This window comes from Hemibagrus wyckioides, linkage group LG23 (genome assembly GCF_019097595.1).
Source record: "Hemibagrus wyckioides isolate EC202008001 linkage group LG23, SWU_Hwy_1.0, whole genome shotgun sequence".
NCBI lineage: Eukaryota > Metazoa > Chordata > Actinopteri > Siluriformes > Bagridae > Hemibagrus > Hemibagrus wyckioides.
The window spans coordinates 1,652,672-1,675,658 of NC_080732.1; the positions used below are offsets into that span (position 1 = coordinate 1,652,672).

The window sequence follows — 22,987 nt, forward strand, 5'->3', positions numbered from 1 at the left end:
GGATCAAGTCACATTACATCAGATTCACAGACCTTTGCATCACTGTAAGTCTGTTTCTGTAAATCTCCTGAAAACTCAACAATTACAAAAATGCATGTGCTACAGTATCTGCTGTACAAGTCTAGAGAAATGATAATATTTTGCAAAGAAGCGCATTTAATATAAACCTCAGAGCTTCTGTTATGGAAAATGAATCATCTCGTTTCTGCCCCTGCATTCAGCCGAGGTATAACTGTATTTTTCAGTTCACTGACTCTGTAAAGGAATGCTTTTAAGGAGGTCTATGACTGAGGTAAATGTTTGCACTAAAAAAAATTGTTTGCACTCAGTCAATAGTGAGCGTGCGTGTGTGTGTGTGTGTGTGTGTGTGTGAGAGAGAGAGAGAAAGAGAGAGAGAGAGAGAGAGAGAGAGCTTCACAATAATGTGAAGGCATCATTTGAAGCGGTTTCCTTTTTTGCTGTGCTTCTCACATCTCGTCTGAACAGACTGTAAACAAAAGCCGGGATGCCCTTTGAGTCAGTCGGATCTGTCGCTCGGCTTCAGGGAACACGGCATCGCCGAGGCACGGCACTCGATATCGAAAGAAATGAGGAGGCTCGATATTACTGCAGACGAGCCGAGGCTCACGGTGCGACTCAGACGCTGAGCAGGAGATTGAAAATCTTTCCAGGGCATGGTAATGAATTTTGGAGAACGTCATCATGATGTGATCGACTGTAATGAAGATTTGGCGGAATAAAAAGAAGGGTTTCTGTATCCCAGTGAAGTAAACAGACATACACAAAAGCAATTACAGTAAACACTCATTGCCTGAAACTTAGTTTTGTTTTAATCGTAGCATCATTTACATGAGTTCTTCGTTCGGATCGTTCATCATCATCCCTGGACATTAAAAGGTTTATGCAGAAACCTGCCTCAGTGTTTTTCTATCATTTTTCTATTTCGAAGCTACGAAGAACCCTTAACTGCTCAACAATCAGTGATTACTGAAAACTGAGTCCAATACAAACTTCTAACTGTTGCTCATTATTTTCTCCTACTAAAGAACCTGTGAAGTTCTTTTTTAAAGAAATATACGTATCAAATGAGTGTTCAGGAAAAACTCCAAATTGTTGCTCATTATTTAATACATAATCAGTGGAAAGTGTCAGGATTTAAAGTAGAAACCTTTTAATAAGCAAAGAACTGTTCATTATTTAAAGAACCTGTATGTGTGTGTGTGTGTGTGTGTGCACTACAAACTTTAAGTTATTGGTCATTAATTTCTTGATGAATCCCTAGAACCTGTCATGGTTTGAATTCTAGATGATTGATTGACTGATTGATTGATTCATTGATTAATTAATAGATTAATTGATTTATTAAATACCTTTAATAACTTGTTGGTTCTTGGCACATAATACAGAGTTCATTAATGGTTCGTTATCCCTGGGATGTACTGGTTCTAATGGTTCTATTTGGAACCTTTTCTCTTGTAGGGTTCTACACAGGGTCACCTACTTGAAGCATTAAATATGTTTATCACCTTAAAGCTGAGTGCACAGGTTTTTTACACCCTTGGAGGGGAAAACACATTTAATTCTAGTTCTAATTCTCAATGATCTCCAAAGATGATGTTGAAAAACGTGTGTGTGTGTGTGTGTGTGTGTGTAATGGAATGTTTGTATCACATTCAGAAGTATTATTAAGACTACATGGTCATTATGTCGTGATAAAGAAACATCTGTAAAAGGTTTATTGCTGTAAATGTGTGTGAGGGGTGCACAAACTTTTGCATTTATGATCAGATTCAATAAAGCAAGACACATCAGTGGGTTTATTTATGTTTGTTTTATTCTTAGCAAATGCAGCAAATAAATTCATTTAGAGTGCATTCACATTCAAATTTACTAATATTAATATTATTATTATTATTAATAATAATAATTCAAATATATTAGAAAATTCATGCATTAAATAAATAAATCAATATGAAAACAGCAAAGAGAAAGTAAACTTTGGCTCTATTTTAACTGTAGAACATTTTAAACTTTATATTAAATGGGAAAAAGAGTAGAAAGAGATTGATTTTTATTGTTAACGAACCCGAATCCTTTTCTTTTTATCGACTCGGTTCTGCAGGTTTGCTGCCGTTGCACTATAAATAAAACAGAATTACTGAAATCACATCATCTAAATCATGTCCCGACTGCCACAAGATGGTGTCGTAATGCCGTAAATCTCCAAAGTCGGCGTGACCCAATTCTCCACAGTTCACTCCTGTTACATTTTCACAGCAGCTCTTGCTTTTCTAAACATTTTCAGTTTCTCTTCGGATGAGGAATCGCTCTCTTCAGTCACACGAGGCTGAATTTCACGGCTGAAATGTAGCCGATGGGGTTTTTTTCAGCATGTGTGTGTGTGTAGCGTGTAGGGTGTGTGTGAGTGTGTAGAGTGTCAGGAATTCCATCCAGTGAACTTTGGCCATCACCCAAGAGCACTCAGGAGAAGCAGGATACGGAGACACACTCTCACTTTCTGTTTGCTGACAGGAAGGATATTGAGTTCCTGAGAAAATGCAAACGATCAACGAAGCGTGGTTAGCATCGTGCATAAGCATGTAAGTTGAGGAGAGCTCACCGGGACGTGATTAGGTAGCCTACAGATCTTTTTCCGCAAGCTAATGATTTAATATTTCTGTTCAAACAGCAAGAAAGGGCTTTTTCAACCTTTAGGTAAACATCATATATACATTTAAATCAATATACTGATTAATTTACGTGTGAAAATCTATGAATTGGAATAGAAATCGTTAAAAAAAAAATTAAACATTTTCTGAAAAATCAGTTATCATTTCCATTAAAAAAATGGAATCATATTTGTCCGCTTTATTAGGAACACCTGCACTGCACACCCACTCATCCGTGCGGTTATCTTTTGTCAAATAAGTTTTATTTAATCATCAAATATCCTTGTAGCAATCACAGGTTCCAGGATTAATTTTCTGATATGCACAAAAACTTACAAAAACAAACATACAACAAAAGAAAGAGAAAAAGAAAAAGAAAAACACACACATTAAATATAGCATCCCTTCCCCAGCCTGTTAATATACAATACAGTGACAATCAAAATAACCTTTAAGTTACAACACATTTGTATTAAGGAATACAATTTCTCTTGAGGTAACAGAAAAAAGGGCCCCAAATCTTGTGAAATTGTCCAATGTTGCCTTTTAAAAGGTGTCTAGTTTCCATGTGGTTATCTAATCAGCCAATTGTGTGCTAGATACAGGTAATTAGCTGCAGATAATGTTCATGTTAAACAAACAGCAAAATGAAGACAAATTTGGATTTCGGTTCTTTTACCCGTGGCATGGATGGTTGCTGGTGCCAGAAGTGCAGGTTTGAGTATTTCAGAAGAATCTCCCGCTTGGAATTTTCACACACAAAAACAGAAAACACAGAGCGAGCGATTGTTCTGTGGGTGGAAACATCTCACTGATAAGAGAGAGCCCAAGAAAACAAGGTCAGTCTCTAAATGTGTGGTGAGAAGAAAAGCATCTCAGTAGGAACAACACATGAGACATGATCCTTATGGGAAAATAAATGAAGCCTTGTGGGATAAATGATGTTAAAAATGACCAATCAGATGGAAAATGGAATAATCACTGAGTTTCCTCCTGTTCTTGTAGTGTCCATGTTGATGATTGAGCGTGTTGGTCATGTCTCACTCCACAGTGGAGGTTGATATGAAGCTCATATGAAAGTAGACACTCAGGACTGTTTTTAGCCTACTAGACGTGATATATTCATAGAAAAGTTCCACAAAATACAAATTTTTCAAATCTTCAAATGTTGATCTCAAACCCATTTCTGCTCTCTGAGGTGGTCCAAGTGCTTGTTCATCTACGAAGCAGCTGAAATTTGATCTTGATCAGTGAAATTCTCTGTAAGGTTCTCCAACAGAGGGAAAAACACACGTCTAAAACACACTGAAAGCCTCGACAGACTCATTTTAGGTCAGACTCACAGACTGGACATCATTCATTCATTTATACTGATTGAAAATCCATTCACCAGCGTCTCACACGGAAAGTCAACAGCCTGTGGAATAATAACGTATAAAAATGAAGTGACGGTAATGGAATTGTGTAGAAATCATGCCCAAATATATAAAAAGGACATGAAATCATGTTCAAGCTTTACAACAACTCCAGAAACCACAAAAAGGTGTGAAGCGTCTCAGACACCTGTGTACATTTCCCATGTGAAGATTCGGTGTCTCCTCTATGACACAGGGATTATTTGATCATTAAAAGCTTCTTAGCTTGCAAGAAGGGACTTTTCGTGCAACCCAAGGACAAACCGAATTTCAACCTAGAGTGAACGTGGAATGAAATTAAACCTGAATTGAAAGGAAGTGAAAGTAATCATGTAACACACAATAAGCAGAGTGTCGATGAAGCATTTCCTAATGTGTGGGTTTCCCAATGGAGGGTGGAGACCCGTTTCCCACAACCAAAACGGAACCAGAGACCCACTGACACACACACACAAAATCTTCACTGAGACAATACACTTTCTTTTACACTACACAAGTCCTTACTGTCTGTTAACTAGTTCTAAGTCACTTCTTCATTCATTTTCATTACCAGCTTCATCGATCCAGCAGCAGAAATGCGGCCATGACCCTGTCACCGGTTCACCACTGTTCCTTCCTTAGACCACTTTTGATAGACACTGTCCACTGCAGACCGGGAACACCCCACAAGAGCTGCAGTTTTGGAGATGATCTGATCCAGTGGTCTAGCCATCACAATTTGGCCCTTTTGGTCAAACTCACTCAAATCCTTACGCTTGTCCATTTTTCCTGCTTCTAACATCAACTTTGAGGACAAAATGTTGACTTGCTGCCTAATATATCCCACCCACTAACAGGTGCCATGATGAGGAGATCATCAGTCTTATACACTTCACTGGTCAATGCTCAGAATGTTATGGCTGACCGGTGTAAGAGGAGATTGTGAGATTTTCTCGGAGCCTGGTTTGACCCTGTCGTCATTCATTTGTGTCACAATGCATGAAACTCGGTGTATTAGCTAACAGTCTGTAAAAGTGTGTAGTGATATTTAAAGCACAAAGTGTGTGTGTGTGTGTGTGTGTGTGTTTCCCTCCTTCATAAAGATTCACTTCCCAAATTCTCTTCCCGTTTATACACAGCCTCATTATTACTTAATTTCATTGACCAGTCCATGTTTCCTGGCATCACTACAAGAGAAAATGTGATCTGAATTCCTCTTCTATTTTCACTCGACAGTGTCTTGTCCCAGATTCTGAAGACTCCTCCTGTTTTTGTTGTGTCCATGTTGATGATTGAAAGTTCAGAAAAACAAAACTTTTTTCAGACAGAAATGTTTGTATCTTGTAAGTAAATCTTGGTATTAAACCCATTTCTGCTCTCTGAGATGCTCTGAGTGCTTGTTCATCTAAAAAGCAGCTCAGATTTGATCTTCAACCAGGAAAATTCTGTGTAAGGTTCTCCAACAGAGGGAAAAACACATGTCTAAAACATACTGAAAGCCAACAGACTCGTTTTAGATCACAGCCTGAACATCACTTGTTTATTATACACACTGATCGAAAACGTCCCATAAGTCCATTCACTAACATGCTGATAGAAAAGATGAGTCACAGAGCAGAAGATGTCTGCAACAAATTCTTTAAAAATAGGCTTCAAATGAAATGCTTTACTCCCATGCGTTCTTCACACCATCCTTCCTTCCTCCCTTTTGTTCCATCTGAAACTTTTCAGTATTCAGAAAAAAGGATGAAATAAATGCGACAGAACAGATAAGAAGGGTCTTATTTCTGAGCATGATGTTATGTGTACTAACAAACGCCTGGTTAGGGTATTTGGCCGACGCCCGAATCCAGAGTGACGCAGAAACGTGCTTTGAAGCCCCTAGCGATGAATACGTCCATGCTGGTTCAGTGAGTCACAGATTAAGAGAGCAATAGTTTTTAAATCAAAACAAGTATTTCAGGAAGAGTTCGATCTTCACCTGTGACTCAGCTGTTCTGTCATCATGGAGAAGTTCACTCCACCACCTTGGGGCCAGATCTGAGAAAAGCCTTGATGCGTGGATCGTGGATAAAAAGTGGGAATCTTTCTGATGTTGTGAGGAAGATACCGACGCGAGCGTATCGAGTTAGCAGCGTATCGAGTTAGCAACGTGCGAGGTAAAGGACAGCTGATCGTCCAGCTGAAGAAGAGAGAACAGCGAGATGTCCAGGGTTTTTTCTTTGTTGCAGGACGCTCAGATATGAAACTCATTGAAAGAAATGAAAATAAACCAGAACGTGATGCGCTGTGTGACGCTTTCACAGCATTCTAAATCATGGTTAGCACCTGCTTTAAACGATGCTTCTACTTTTCTATATATCTTTTGGGAGATAAAACGAGCAATATTAATTTAAATCTCAGGTACCAGCAATGTTAGCATGCTAGCACGCTAACAGCCAAAACAGCATCAGATCTCCGATCTAAACTCTCTGACTTTTTTTTTTTTTATCTGCGGTTATAAAAATCATTTAACAACGCTTACACTGTAAAACTTTCTTAAATCTGGACACTGAAGATTTTGGTCAGGATAAGAGCATTCCTGAAGGAATAATCGGTTTATTAATCTGGTCATGGTTCTGCTCAGGTAATACTCTTTTGAGTAAAAATGTAAACAAAAGCATTACTGAGTAAAAGCTGGTGATATTTTTAATAACATGCTGTTCCCGAGTGTCCGTGAGCCAACCCGTCGGTCCTGTAATACCGCTTCACGCTGAATCACAGTCAGAGGTGGAATTTATTCTAGTCTGTAAAATTTCCCATCTGAGATCAGGACAGGAGCGTTTCTCCTTCGATTCGGTTCTGTGTATTAATTATCAGATGAGATAGCAAAACACACGGTATTAGCGTGCTAAAAACGAGGCTCTGTTAAAGGAGAGAGGTGCTAATCTTTTCATCTTTTACAATAAAAGAGTCTGTTAATTCTCTAGAGAATATGTTTCGGGTTTGGGCCACACCCACTGCAGAGAAAGTCACAGTACGACCTTCCTTCCTTGCTTTATGCCATGAAATATTCTTCTTATGTTATTAGCATGTGAGCGCAATTCCAAACTCAATCAAGCAACTTAAAACTTATTTTCAGAAGAACACGAGTCGGAAAAGCTGACGACGACGCAGTTATCCGTGGCTGGAATTCTGAAAGCAAATCAGACCCGGCACTGTCCTGTCAATCACAGAGACACCAGCCAATCACAGGTCAGGTATGTGGAAGAGGGCGGATAGCGCTTTACGCAGGATGATGGCAGAGGATAAGAAAACTGAGAATAAGAAAATCTTATTTTCAGAAGAAGCTGAGTCGGAAATCTGACGACGTGCCCTTAGTGCTCTGTCCTGTCAATCAAAGAGACACCAGCCAATCACAGGTCAGGTATGTGGAAGAGGGTGGACAGTGCATTACTCCGAGCGAGAGCGTGCTGTGACTCAGCATGAGTTCACGTGTCTCAAAGGAAGCAAATGTTTGCATTCCTGGTGAATCGGGTGATCGGTGTGACTTGCCAAGTTACGGAGAAAACGTGTGTGTGTGTGTGTGTGTGTGTGTGTGTGTGTGTGTGTTGTTCTCTAAACATCTGATAAAGTCAAGATCATGCTGTGAACAAGTCTGGAAAAAACAAAATAAAAACAAAATTTCCGCCCCACGTTTACAAAATTATATTTTTAGACCTTTTCAACGGAATGATCTCCGGAAGTGACGGCTCGCTTCCTTGGAATTTACCGATTTGCTTTTGTGTACATTCCTCACATGGGGGGAGGTGTGATTATACAGACTGATGTTCATCTAATCGTCTGGTTAAAAATGTCAACATTCACGTTAGGACCAGGTTGTTTAGTGGTTGATGCTCAAGACCCGGAACTAACTTTCCAAAAAAAACAATGAGGCCTGGAGTGCAGCAGTGAAGCAAATACATGAACACAGACCCATTGTGAAGCTACTCGGGAAAAAATGCAGCAATATTTTTGACCTTAGTATGAAGTTAAACCCGGGCAGGCGTTAATGTCGAGCCCTGCTTTATAACGATGCATATGTTCGTTATATCCATGAAAACCATAGGCTTCTTTATAGATCATCATTCATCTGCAAATGTTTTCCTTACCTTTACAGCTTGCTTGCTGACTCTGTGACTCCTGCTCTCATTAGCCTGACCGGTGGAAAAGTCAGTGGTTTGACATGCCACATTAATCTACTTTTACTTTTTATTACCAAGTTTATATTTTATAACTAAAAGCTGTTTATTCAGTCAAAATTAAAAATAAAAGGCACACCAGATTGCAGGTGGTTTTTTTGTTTATTGCCAGATGCCAAGATTTTTAAAACATCTCTCTTTCTCACACACACACACACACACACACACACACACTGTTCTAAAATCACAGCAACACAGGAACAAACTTTCCCTGACCTTCAGACCCATTTGCAGTGGGTAACAATGGCATGGAATTATTTACTGGCATACAGTTAGGAATGTTATTTATTCTTCTTCTGTACAGATATACAGACTGACCAGCTGTGTAATGTAATGTCCACTAAGATCCTCACCAGTCATTTTGGCCACAAACCATATGGAACACGTTTTTAACACTGTTTGACTTTCTCTGATTTCACTACAGACAAATGTCTTCCATGATGTCCGAGCAGACGATCTCAACTTTTCCATCCATTATAAAGCATCCAGCATCCTTCTTTCATAGTTTCAACATCTGGATACGGTACCTGAGGTAGACCTGAGGTTTAGATATAAACAACGGATTAGTCCGGTGGCTGATACAGCACAAGGAGAATTCGGACAGAGCAGAAAATGTATTGTCTGTGAATGGAATTCTTCCCTCTGATTGGACAAAGACATCTGTCACTCGGGATATACAGGAAGTAGGAAATTGTGTATCTAACTTTATTTCTTGTACATGAGGAGTTCTGAGTTCAGATAGTGCAAGTTAAAGTCTTTTAAAGAAAATAACAAACATATATTTATATTTATAAGAAAATGGAGTTCATTCAGCTCTACTTCATATGGTGTGATGTTGGATATATTGATAGTGTATCATGGAGTAAAGATTAGTTTGTGATCTCTAAAAACACACCAGGAATGTGGGGAAGACCAAACTATTCCAGATTAAAGGAACACACACCAATCCACTTTCTACTGCTGCAGCTACTGCTGGACTTCCTGTTGATCCTGAGTGACCCATGTCTCGTCCAATCAGCTGAATTGCATGGAATTCCATTCACAAACTATATCTACCTTTTCCACTTTGTCTGAATCGTCCTGTGTTTTTGGGTTTGTTATCGTGTTTTGCGCTTCTCAGACACCGTAGTTAATCTTGAACTTTTTGTTCTATGTTTCTTGTGTTGCATAACGCTGCTTTGAAACAATGTCCATTGTTAAAAGCGCTATACAAATAAAGGGTCCAGTAATCCACTGAGTTTTTTGTAAATACACTGACCGTTCAATTTGAACCAAACTTAAAATGTTGTCTCTTTGTCATGTTGTTCTGATGGATCTGTGAGTTAAAATTCCACCGGAACAGGGATCAGGATTGAACATGAGCATTAGCATCGCAACGTCTTTCTTACTGTTAACATTGTTGAAATTTTTTGTTTTTTTACCTTCAGATCCTGCAGTGACTGTACCTCCTCCAGTTCTCCTCGTTCTTAAGACAGGAAAAGGAAGAAATAAAAAAGCCTTCTGTCATCTTAAGACATAAGATCGGTTATTAAATTATTCATCATTTTGAAAGTTTGTGCGCCTCCGGGACCAAATAAAAAACATACATTTATTTTTATAAGAGAACGTTTAGCGTCTCGGGGTCTGATGGATGTTACTCCATTATCCAGAAAACTGATTCTACAATAAAAAATACATAAATAAATAAATAAATGAATGAATGAATGCACTCCCTGAGGACACGATGAAAAGATGACATTTATTTCTAAAAGGATGCTTAGTGGCTTGATGGATCTGTCTTTATTGTCACAGAGAACATTCTGTTGCATCCACTTTCCTTTTTTATTCCTTCTTACATTTATTTTTTTATTTTTTTTTTGACCTCTTTCTTCTCGCATATTATGAAGAGATCCATCGCTCTCTCAACCTTTTCCCCAGAAAAACATACGATATCAAATAGTTTTCAGTGTTTTTAAGGCTTCTGATGACAGCTATAATTTTAACAAATGTCCCTGGAATGCTTCTGTTAGCAGCGGCGCTACCACAGAAATTAGCTTGGGTGTTTTTCCATATAAGGAAACTTGAGGGCAGATGCAGCTCCAGCAGACAGCTGCTCGAAACTTTGGATGCTGATGAAACAACTCTGGAGAAGGTCTCTCAAACGCTAGCTTAAGAACGGATTGACTGAAGACAAGCAAATCCATCTGTTTTCATTGCTCACGTTAAATGTAAACATGTTTCTTCAAAACTTTAAAAAAAATCTGGACAGGCCACGCCCACAAGTGACAAGAGGTAATGAATATACCAGCAGTGATGGATTATATACACAGGCAGTGCTAACTAACTAGTTAACTAGAGAGATATGCTAGTTAGCATAATAATTAAAGGGAACATACAGAGGAACCCTGCAGCAGAAGATCTCCTGTGTTGTCTTAGAGATCATTGTAAGTACCTAGAATGTCTTAAATGTCCAGAGGTACAAGTAGATATCTAACTCCCAGCTGTACAAAGAGCCGAGACATTTTGTTGAAGTTCTGGAAGCGGATTCAGCGTGAGCTCCATTAAATATCCATCAGAGCACAATAAGCTCTTTACTCACGCCCTGAAGCTCGACAGATCCTTCATCCTCGTTGTGAGGGCGTGAACCTCGGGGCCTGCAGTCCTAACACTCCTCAAAAGTGTTCTCATAAATCAGGTTTAGATCGGACTCAACGAGGAGTGGGCGAGTAAACACCACAAGACACCGAGAGCAGAATTGGAGGTAGCCTCTGACGCCTCTGAAGAATAATGTTTACAGATGTTTCAGCACTGACCAAACGGAAATATTCCGGTGAATCACAAATAACGTTACGAATTCACAAACAGGAATTTTCTGGATTTTTCTCCAAGACCACAACGTCAACACACAGAAGTAATCAAGTCCTTCATTACCGCCGCGAGAGCCATACCACATCCTGGAGAGATGTCATGGGCCTCAGTGTGTGTGTGTGTGTGTGTGTGTGTTCTAAATTTTTATTTAGTTTCTTATTCAAAACACAAGAAGTGCTGATGCTGCTTTTTGTGTAAAATGGATTTTCTATCTATATTTGTTTCTCTATAATTTGTGGTCAGTCTGTTTATCATTTTGTATTATTTTGTGAACAGCTGTATGACATTTTATTTTTTATTTCATTTTAGTTCCAATGTTTTTTTTCTGAGCTACAATTCCATGTTTATCTCAATTGTTTATTCAATATTTTCAGTTTAATTGTTTTTCTTTATTGCTTATGGTTACTGTATTATTATTATTATTATTATTATTGTTGTTGTTGTTGTTGTTGTTGTTGTGGTTGTTGTTATTTTAGCTATTTTTTGTTTGTAATTAGTAGTTTGTTTTTTTAAATCTTTTTTTATTCTTTTAATATTTTTATTTTTTAATTGTTTTTCTTTATTGCTTATTGTTACTGTATTATAATTATTATTGTTGTTGTTTTATCTATTTTTTCTTTTTTTCTCCTTATTTTTTAATTGTTTTTCTTTATGGTATGGTCACTGTATTATTATTATTATTATTATTATTATTATTATTATTATTATTATTATTATTATTATTATTGTTGTTGTTGTTGTTGTTGTTGTATCTAATTTTCCCCCAAATCAGTGTTTGTAATTAGTTTTTTTTTGTTTGTTTGTTTGTATTAATTCTCTTTTATTCTTTTAATATTTTTTAAAATTGGTTTTCTTTATTGTTTATGGTCACTGTATTATTATTATTATTATTATTGTTGTTGTTGTTGTTGTTGTATCTAATTTTCCCCCAAATCTGTGTTTGTAATTAGTTTTTTTGTTTGTTTGTTTTAATTCTCTTTTATTCTTTTAATATTTTTTTAAATTGTTTTTCTTTATTGTTAATGGTTACTGTATTATTATTATTATTATTATTATTATTATTATTATTATTATTATTATTGTTGTTGTCACACTAATCAGGTCATTTCAGACCTGATTAGTGACCTGATTCAGTCATTTCTGTTTAATCCTAGTGTAGTTTATAGGTTTTATCCGTAGACGCTCCTCTTGGCTCAGGTTGGGATCTGAGAGCGAGACGGTGTGTTACAGAGAAATCATAAACTCTAATAAAACTCCAGAGCATAAAAAACCTCTCATCTTCCTTGTTTATATTCCAGGAAAAATGAAGCTCCAAAGTGCAAAAATACATATGCACTGTTTGTAGAATGTAGGTGTTATAAATAATTATAACATCTGCATAACATTAAAGCTAAAAGAAAAGGATTTATTTATTTCTGTAGCATCATATTTTTAGAATATTTTAAACAGCATACTGAATACTAAATAATTAATAACTCCATAAATCATACAGAAATACGCATCTCTCTTTTATAGCTTTTATATAATAATAAGAAGAAGAAGAAGAAGAAGAAGAAGAAGAAAGAAAGAAAGAAAGAAAGAAAGAAAGAAAGAAAGAAAGAAAGAAAAAAAGGAAAATAATAATGATGATAAAAATAATAGTAAATGAATAAATAGATAAATAGATAAATAGATAAATAAATAAATAAATAAATAAATAAATAAATAAATAAATAAATAAATAAATAAATAATAATCAGATTTCCAGTAGAACATGACACAACATCACTGAAACCCTCTTTCATGCTCAGCATTTTCTCATTACTTCACTGTATTACACTTTACTGTAAATCCTGTAAACAGTCATGAGAACTGTCCACCCCACTCCTGACCCCTGACCCCTGACCCCTCAGCTGCATGCTTGGACTGGATTTGTCCTTACTCTAAGCCTCTTTGGACAAAATCTCTGCTAGAAATTACAATCTCTGCTGTAGCTCCCCGAGCGTAAAGGCCACGTTCTCATCGAGAAGAAAGAAGCCATTTTTTACAGCTGTTTGGTTGAAAAGAAAAGGGTGATGTTCCTCTCGTCACTGTGTATGTAAACATGTACCACACTCACACACACACACACACACACACACACAGGGTCCTTTAAAGGTTCTAGGTGCCAACCAAGAGCTTCCCTTTTTACACAGGACATGTGGTTTAACATCCAATCAATCAATCCAAAATACATCATTTAAGAATAGCAGGTAAGTGCAAAAGTTTGTGCACCTTTTGAGGGTTGCATGACGGTTATACAAAGTCTACACCCCGGAAAAACTGTTCATTTTTGCCATCAACGAGCAGAGAAAAAAAACGGACAGGAACCGGGAAATGTCACCAAGACACAAAAGGACAAGACAAAAAACAGCGAGGCTGCCAAGAAAATAACGTCTGAGGGCTGATAATAAACACTCGTTTAGGCTCGCATTAGGATCCCAGAGCCATTATGTAATACAACCGTGCACAGGAGAAGGATTACAGAAGGTTAAAAAACAATCAAAAACCTACAACATTTAATATCCTAACGCAATAAAGCTCATTTTCGTAGCGTTTTAGATAAGTAGCCTGTGTGTAGAAGCAGCAATAACATCGCATTATTTACAGAAAAGTGCAAAAAAAAATTTATGTGCAAATCAAAAAATAATGATTTAAATGATTTAAATAATCAGGCAACAGATTATAATTATATATTATAATATATATATATATATATATATATATATATATATATATATATATATATGTATATATATATATATATATATATATATATTATTTTACTTTAAGGTGCTGTGCTTTATATATACTTACATAAATGTATAAATATATTTAAATTCTATTATTATTATTATTTTATTTTATTTATTTTCATTATTACTTTTTTTTTATGGTTTAAGGTGCTGTGCTTTATACATACTTATATGTATAGAAATATATATTTTTTATATTTTATATACAGTATAATTATCTAAAAATATATATATTTTTATATTTTTTATAAATTGTATTATTATTATTATTATTATTATTATTGTTTAAGGTGCTGTGCTTTATACATACTTATAGAAAATATATAGAAATATATTTACATTTTATTATTATTATTATTATTATTATTATTATTATTATTATTATTATTATTATTATTGATATGATATGATATAATAGTAACAGAAATATTTTGTATAATCCAGCCTCCTCCCTCAACCGTAATCTCAGGGTCGGCCAATCAGAACCTCACACATGTACAGTGTGATTTCTTTCTCATCAAGTGTACAAAATAACCCTGAATAATATTATGAAAATATCACTGTCTCTTAAATGTGGGAAAATATTTCCCCAGTGAATCATAATCGGTCCTTCAGGCATGTGTGGTCTTGTTCGTTTCGAGTCCTGCAGGAAACCTTTCATATTTGCATTTCTCAAAAGTGACACGTCTTCATGGTCCGGTGCCATATCGCTCCCTTGCTCGCTCCCTCGCTCCTCCGAGCTTTGATGTACGTTCTGTCTTCACTTCTGTCTCTGGTAAAATAATCAGCCCTGCTTTTAGAGGACCGTCGCTCACACTGAGGATGCTTTTTGTTTTGTTTTTTGCTTTGTTATGTCATTGAATCAATCTTACAATCTGCTTGCGAAATAGACCTTTTGGCTCCTCCTTAAATGTCACTGGAGTCTATTTTAATATAAAATTAAACGCACTGGTCACATGATGAGACACCAGGTATTTTGTGTCTTATGAAAGAAACTTATTCATAAATACAAATCTGGAGTATGTAATAAAACAAATTAGCAAAAAATGCACCTCAAATTACTATCATTAATATTTATCCATTAATATTCTTTCTGTCTAATGACTGTACTGTATTTTTGTTTTAATAAATTGAGTGACCTACTTTCCAATTTGATTTTTACCCCATGAAAGATAATCTCTGTGACATGAAACTACCTGAGATTATAATCATGTGTGAAAAATTAAAAAAGCAAAACAACAATTTTGGGTTCCTTGAGAACTTTTTGACTGATGGATCTTTCACCAGGATTGTTATTGCCGTTGCCATGGAGAATGAACACAAAAAAACCCACCGTCAATAAAACGGTTACGTGAAAGACTTCTTCATGATGGAAAAATGATTGGGTTTATTATGGCAAAAAGAATAAAGAGTATTGAAGTGGATCTTCTGCCACTTTTAATCTTATTACAGAGATTTTCGGTCACTAGTTACGTGTGATGTCCACAATGTCCAAAATCTCAGAAGGGGTCCGGTCAGAGACCATGGCTTCACAGTGACAGGTGTGGGGGGGGCAGTCTATGACCTGATATATGAAGATATCTGAGCGTGTACAAGTCTTATCTTAACTATACAGTCTCATTGTTCACTTTATTAGGAACACCTGCTCATGCCTGTTATTATCCAGTGATCTCTCAGTCTTAAGTTTGATGAGAACATCACCTGGAGCTCTGGACCTGTATCTGCATGATGAATGTACTCTACTGTGCACTGCACTGCTGCAACATGTTCCACTGACTGGATAGAGCAGGTGTAGAGCAGGTGTTCCTAATAAAGTGGATGTAGGGAAGATGTTAAAAGTAGCTTGTAAAGATTTTGTACATATTAAAAAGGAATAAAGAAAGACCAATTATTAAATTAAATGGATGAAATGAATAAATTCTGACACTAAATTCAGCATATAAAATTCTGGAATATTTAATAATTAATTAATATAATTTAATAATTCATTTAATAATAATTAATATGTAATAAATATGTAAGAATTGCTTGAAAGAAAATCAAACCAAATGTATTTATTAAAAAATCTACAGTATTATGTATTATAAATCCTGTTACAAATTATTATTATTGTTATCATTATTATTATTATTATCATTATTATTATTATTATTATTATTATTATTATTAGAGATTGATTATATTATACAATATACTGTGTTATTTATATATTACGCATTAAGCTCATTATATAAGGTTTTTGCACGGCATAATACACATTTAACCACACACACACACACACACACACACTCAGAACCTTCGTTTAGATCTCTTTAGTTTTGTCCCTAAAACTTTCTACAGACTATAAAACTCTACTCTTACAGTTTTCTGTAAACTTTAAAGTAAAGAACAATTAAAACTCTTTACTATAGAGAGGAATTCTTGAGAAAGTTTTTAGTAATCTGTAAAATAATTATGCATTTTTATTTGATTTATTTTGATTTGATTTGATTTTTTTATTCATAAGTGTATGAACAGTTCTTTATAAATAAAGTATTATTATTATTATTATTATTATTATTATTATTATTATTAGCAGTAATGGTAGTTTGATTTTGTTTTATTTCATAACTCAGCAAATCCCAACAATTAATTTAGAGCTATAAATCTGAACAAATAAAAGTAACCCAATGTACAGCTGACTTAAGCTGCAGGAATAAATCTTTTAGATCGATATTAGAGACCAAATAAACTTGGCTTAAAATTCTTGGCTCTAATTCTTTATTTTAATTACCTGTCATTAGTATGACGGGGTTTTTTAAAAGCTGTATAAGTGATTTGTAAATGTGTTTTTGGCTAGACTTTGCTCCAAGACACACTTGGAGATTCTTGGAGATAGTCAGCCATAAATATCAGCCCAAGTGACAGCAGATACTCCAGAGAAAAGGGTCCCTTCCTGCAAGACGCCCTAGGCAATGAATCAATCAAGCAACCGACTCGCGGACTTCGATTCACTGAGCGGAATCGATACCGCGGCTCGAATGCTCAGAATGCTCGTCACACAAGGCGAAAACGAAAGGAAGAAGAGACGGTTTTCTCAGGTGAATCACCATGCTTGGATTATTCTTACTGAGTGAAAAATATGTCAATGGTGCTGTTCCAGAGAACAGCCCTCGTATGGATTCCCTCCCAGCCTCACAGTACCTGATCTTTAAACGAAGTGCGTAATGTGCAGGCTGGTTTGGAGGTCTAGCTAGCCAATTGAAAGTGAAATCCCAAATTAGTGCACTATATAAAGCTAGGGTGCTGATATGATTTGAAACAGGCCTACTCATGATGGAAAATGCATGATGGGAAAATGTAAGTGATTAAAGCAGTGTGCATACATGTGGCACAGGGAGTTAGGTCCAAACGCGCGCGCTTCAAGCCTTCTCACCTGTGCTGAGTTGTTGAGCTGGGGTCATTCTTGTCATTCTTGGGTACTTCTCTTTTTTTCTCTCGGATTTTTTTTCCTGGTGTGTGTCTTTGTGGGTGTGTGTGTCGCGGCTAGATTATGAAATCACGACAGTTCGGTCTGAAATCCGACACTTTTTTGGGGAACAAATTTCATTTCAGCACCTGGCAACGCCGTAGGGGCGGAAACTTCATAACAGCCCCGAAATGCGCGACTCCACGAATACGCGCAACTAAAACCAAACCGAAGTGAACTCTCCGAGAGGACCGAGAGCGCCGCAGACCAAGGGAGGATTTAAAATACAAAGAAAAAAAAAGAAAAAGAAAAATGTAGTCTCCATGCATAGATCTAGATTGTCCAATCTGAGAGGACTTCGGCACGAATCATTCAGGCGTGTGAACATGGACCAAAAATGACAAATGGTAAGTTTCTTTACAGCAAAATAAAAAAGATGCGTAATTACGAGCCGGGCTTACCTGTCCGTCTGGCGTGCGCGCGCGCCTGTGTGTGTGTGTGTGTGTGTGTGTGTGTGTGTGTGCCATAGCATAGATCACTGAGAATGGGAATGGGAACAGGTTGTAGCCTATTTATACTACCGTTGTGGGGAAATCCCGCTGAGTTATCTGTAATTATTACCGACAAAAGGAAAGAGGGTTTACAAGAAAGGAAAGTCATATCGAAAGCGAATGAATGTGGTTAGGGCAATGAGGAAAAAAAACTCCTTGGATATTCCCGGAGATGTAGGAAAATAGGTTCCTGCGAATTAACTGTGAAAATAAAAAGACGGGGTAAGTAATATCCCGTCAAATCCCAGTGCAGAGCAGAGTGTGTGTGTTTTTTCTCAGAGGAACACCTTTTTCACATCTACTTCCTATTGAAATATCTCACACTCCTGAGCTGGTGTAGAAAGTGGTGTTTACTGTGTATGGATCTCATTCAGAAGCTTGATGAAGTGATTCGGTCAATCTGCTGTGGATGAAAAATTGTTTAGAGAAAGTTGTAGTGATCTACAAATAGTAGATGAAGAAGAATATGTTTCATGCCAAAAAAAGACTCATTTTTAAAGCACTTAGGAAAGACAAACAAATGAAACCACGACTTGGATGACAGCAGTTACATACAGGAACTAATGTTCTCTCTGTTATTTCTCTCACTGCTTTACTGCTGCTGAAGCCCAAAAGCATGATTAGTACCTCCATGCCTCTCTCAGCCTATATCTGTCCATCAGGTTGTTACCCAACACAGTTTACTTTGCCATCAGAAACCGGTTAAATATTTTGTTCACGTGTTTTGATCCATGAAGCTGATGTGTGTGATGACAGGAAGCCGAAATATATTCTGACCACAAATCAAATGTTCTGAATTATACTGAGATCATTACTACTCGCGTTAGTCTGAGTCCGGGTTACTATTGATAGAGGTCCTCACTGCAGTACCAGAAGTCCAGGAGGAGGAGCTAGACCTGATCCAACTCCTCCCATAATCCTAATCTTTAATTGACAAGACCCTCAGAACAACACACTTCTCCAGGCTGAAACTCACATAGCTGTCACCCTGGATTTCTGTCTTGGCTCAGGAGCTCGATATGCTCCAACTCCACACCAGGATCTGGGGCAGGTCTGACTCCACCCAAGGAGCTGAGTCTGGTCTGACTCCACTGAAGGAGCTGGATGAGGTCTGACTCCACCCAAGGAGCTGGGTCTTGTCTGACTCTGCCCAGGATCATCATCATCATCATCATCATCATGTTTTTGTGTAATATACTTTGAACAAGTCATGCATTTTGTCTTTGCCAAGTGCTTACAGGAAAATTGAGAAGCTGGCCTCGGACATGAACCATGAGTGGTTTGTTGCATAAACAAAAGTAACACAGAACAGTTCTCTGTTCAAAGGGAAGGTCAGCACTCCATCTGAATATACTTGTGAAAACAGATTGATTGTTTGTTGTCTTTATAAATACATAAAAATGCTAAGACTCGGAATTCTGTTACAGGCTGAATGTTAAAAGAAAAGCAGCCAGAGTGTGCATGGCTTTATCTCTGAGAGGTTCTGGTTGTGGAGAACCTTCTGTCCTGTCCTGGACATCTCACATGTTAGACCTCCTGTCCTGTCCTGGACATCTCACATGTTAGACCTCCTGTCCTGTCCTGGACATCTCACATGTTAGACCTCCTGTCCTGTCCTGGACATCTCATGTGCTACACACCTGATCCAGTTAATGAGCTAGCTTAACGAACAGATCTTCCTAAAGCTAAAGTGTGTGTGTGTGTGTGTGTTTAAGTGTAAAATGTGTGTTGGACCAGGATTCGGAACAAACAGTGTAAAAAAAACGATAACTAATACATACAAGGATAGAAAAAATTCGAAATAAAAGTTTGAGAGTTAAAAAATCTAGAATGTTCTCAGAGTCATTGCAGATAATCGAACCTTCAGGAAGGTTATTTTTTAATTAACCCTTTAGATTTCTGGCCAATCCCTGCACCTTTCCACAAACAAACACAGATGGTACAAAAGGGGGCAGGCTTTACTGTTGCCACGCCCACGCTGAGGAAAAGTGCTCCTGTTTACTACCTGTTTTTTCAGAGTATGTTAAATTAGCTTAAAAATGTTAAAGGTAATGATTTTCTGTTTCTAGCATCTTCTTGGCACTTCTGTTTTGGTGTTTCTCCTTCTACCTCTCGTCTTCTCCTGCAAAAGCACCAAGACTGAAGAGGAGATCTCTCAGGATTATACGAATATCATTCAGAAGCAGCTGAATCACATTGTAAGTCATGCTCAGGAGAGCTTAATATTATTAATAACATTATTATTATTATTATTATTATTATTATTATTATTATCATTACACCATGCAAAAGCTAAAAAAAGTTGTTTTCTCCTTGCAGAACTTGAGTATTCAGCAATACGTGGAGTCGTGCAGGGAAAAAAAACTCGTGCTGCCGAATGTAAGTATCACACTGTGATGTAAAGTCCAGTCCAGGAACTGCGTGTGTCCAGTAACGATTTCACCTTAGAAAATATAAAACAACCTAAAATTAAACTTCTATCCGAACGCATTAAGAGTAAAAAGTATAAATCATGTGACGTGTATACTTTCTTTTTTTTTCTTTTTTTTTGGGGGGGAGACACATCACATGCTGCACTTGACCACACCGTACTTACACAAGGCCACATGGCAAGCACTGAAGTTCTGAACATGTCGAAATGTGGAAAGAATAAGACACAACTGGAAAACTAAGAAGGAAACAGATAGACAATTCCCAAAAAGCCATGTCGCGGTCTAAATCCGAAAAAAAAAAACCCATATGCACTGATCCTCGTGCAGCATGACATCATTCCCACTGGAACATGGTGGACATCATGGCACGCCAAAATGACTCATAAAGTACAGCAGAGGATGAGGTCAAGTCCTGTACATATAGAACGTAAAATCACACAGATTTTCCCCTGAGGTTATAACGAGCATGGCTGACACATCCGTGACCGGACCGTCAGGTTACTTTTGTTTGATTTATTTTACAACCGTATAAAAACACGAGAGTTTTATTTGCAGGCCTTGTGAGAATAGAACTGATTTCTGCTGCCCCCTAGTGTCTGGAAGCGAGAAGTGCTGAATGTTATTCATTGCGTTTCTGTGGTTTTGCATTTTAATATCTGAAACTAAATGACATTTTATTCAGGTTTTATTTATTTATTTATTTAGTCCATTTACGTGATGTGTCTACCATAAAAACTGGGGCGTATTAGAATGGGGGACTGAATAGAAACCTGGGATTTGCAGCTGATCAGAAAATTAGCTGCGGTTATAGAAAACGACTCACGAAATGCTTTCTTCTGACCAGTTATCGCTGATCGAGCGCATCAGCACCGTGTCCTGCAACCGTTTGCCGAAGCACATCAACGGTACGCTGCAGAATGACCTGTCAATCCTCACGAAGGTCATACACGCGTCTCTGGGATGTCCCTGTTCTCCAAACGAGGTAAGACATTTTTACTGACAAGTAGCACATGCAATTCGTTTGTTGTTTGTTTGTTTTGTAATCGAATGTTTTTTCCCCCTTGTTGGAGGCGGAGCAGGCGTTAAGGTGGCGAGATTCACTGTCTGTACAGAAGAAGTTCTGTAAACTGCACCGTTTACTCATGGCAATAGAGAGAGCGTATGAACAACACAACTCTCAGGCTGCGAGGAGAACCAAGTGAAAGACATTCAGACTTAATAGTAAATAAATAAATCAAGCATTGAAGCATGGCGTTCTTCCAAGGCTTTGCACAGCACCTTGTGTATGAGAGGACACGAGCCCGTGATGGACCTCGTCCCACCGCTTGGAGAGCAGAAATCAACCAAACGCAGGATCCATCATGAACCGAACCACCGGCCGAAATATTTTACGGACCAGTTGCTGTTTTTTTTCAACAGCGTTCGGTGATTTGAACCCGCTGAAGATACGGATATCTGGTTTTATTTTCCCCAGCTATGGATATCAGCCTTGTTTTTCTAACTATGGCGATTCACTCCACCGTAGGTCAGGAGCTGTTCCGACTTACTCCAAGAACTCTGTCGGTTTCTAGGTAAAACCCGTTTGCTCAGACTTTATTATGTATTACGCTATGTCTCTGTGAATAAATATATTTTTCTATAAAAACGTCCCTTTTTTCAGCATGGTTGGTTTGCCAATAAAAAGCTGCAATGGATCAAGAGCTGGAATCCAGACGATGTCTCAGCTATCTGTAACTTAAATGTGGGAGGGGCTAACTCCCTCCCTCTCTCTCCCCCACCCATCACAGTGACACTAGCCAATCGCGGCCATCTGTGAGCTTACATATGTGGAAGAGGGCAGAGAGCACAACTTCCTCAGAGGAAGACAAGATTAGAAGGAAAAAAATGCAGCCCAATAACTTTCTCCATTCCTGTCAATCTTGTTATAGACACACTCCCTTGGGCCTTTTACTCCACCCTCTAGCATTACAGCATGGAAAATGCAAAGTCAAATTTAGTTATTGGTTCGTTTGGTTAAATGTGCAAGTATTAAAAACAAACAAACTTTTTTTTTTAATTAAGTGTAATGACACCAAAGAAATAAAATGAGAGCTTTGCTTTTACAAAAATGGAGGATCCTGCTGTCAGTGAAGTGGAAGAAGGTGGACAGAGACTGCATTTCTCCTGGACAAATTTTTGCAGTGTCAGCATTTTGTGTGTTTAAAGCGAGTTTTTGTAATAAATGCCCAAGTACAACAAGCCGATCGAATGATAGCTGTCTAGCTAATGAACTGATGCAGACGAGTTACACCACCCACTGTAGGCGGGGCTTCGTGTAGATGTGTGTGGCTGGGAGGCGGGGTTAAATGAATCCAGTTATTTATTAGCTCATATTAACCAACATCTATACTATTCTTCATGATTTTCCCAAAAATTCAGTAAGCATTTGAATTCTAAAAGTAAAAACAAATTGTTTGGCCCAAGTGGTGCGATATTGCATGATATTAAATGTTTATTACAGTAGATGGATAAAAGGGTGTGTTTTTCTTTAATTATTTATTTTAAATAATTAAATCGTTAGGTGTGGATTTTTTTTCACTGATTGCTTTCCTATTCCTATTTCCTATACATAAAAATAAATAAATAAATAAATAAAGACAACACATTCCTTTT

The 22,987-nt window shown here is 37.3% G+C and overlaps 1 long non-coding RNA gene across 1 annotated transcript; it reads right to left on the minus strand.

Annotated features, from left to right (window-relative positions):
* Nucleotides 1-1,960: 1,960 nt before the first annotated feature.
* On the minus strand, nucleotides 1,961-17,460 carry LOC131344648 (uncharacterized). Its single transcript, XR_009203350.1, has 3 exons — nucleotides 17,320-17,460; nucleotides 9,705-9,748; nucleotides 1,961-8,821 (listed from the first exon to the last, which is right to left on the minus strand). It is a non-coding gene; the product is annotated as an uncharacterized LOC131344648 (long non-coding RNA).
* Between the last annotated feature and the right edge of the window lie 5,527 nt (nucleotides 17,461-22,987).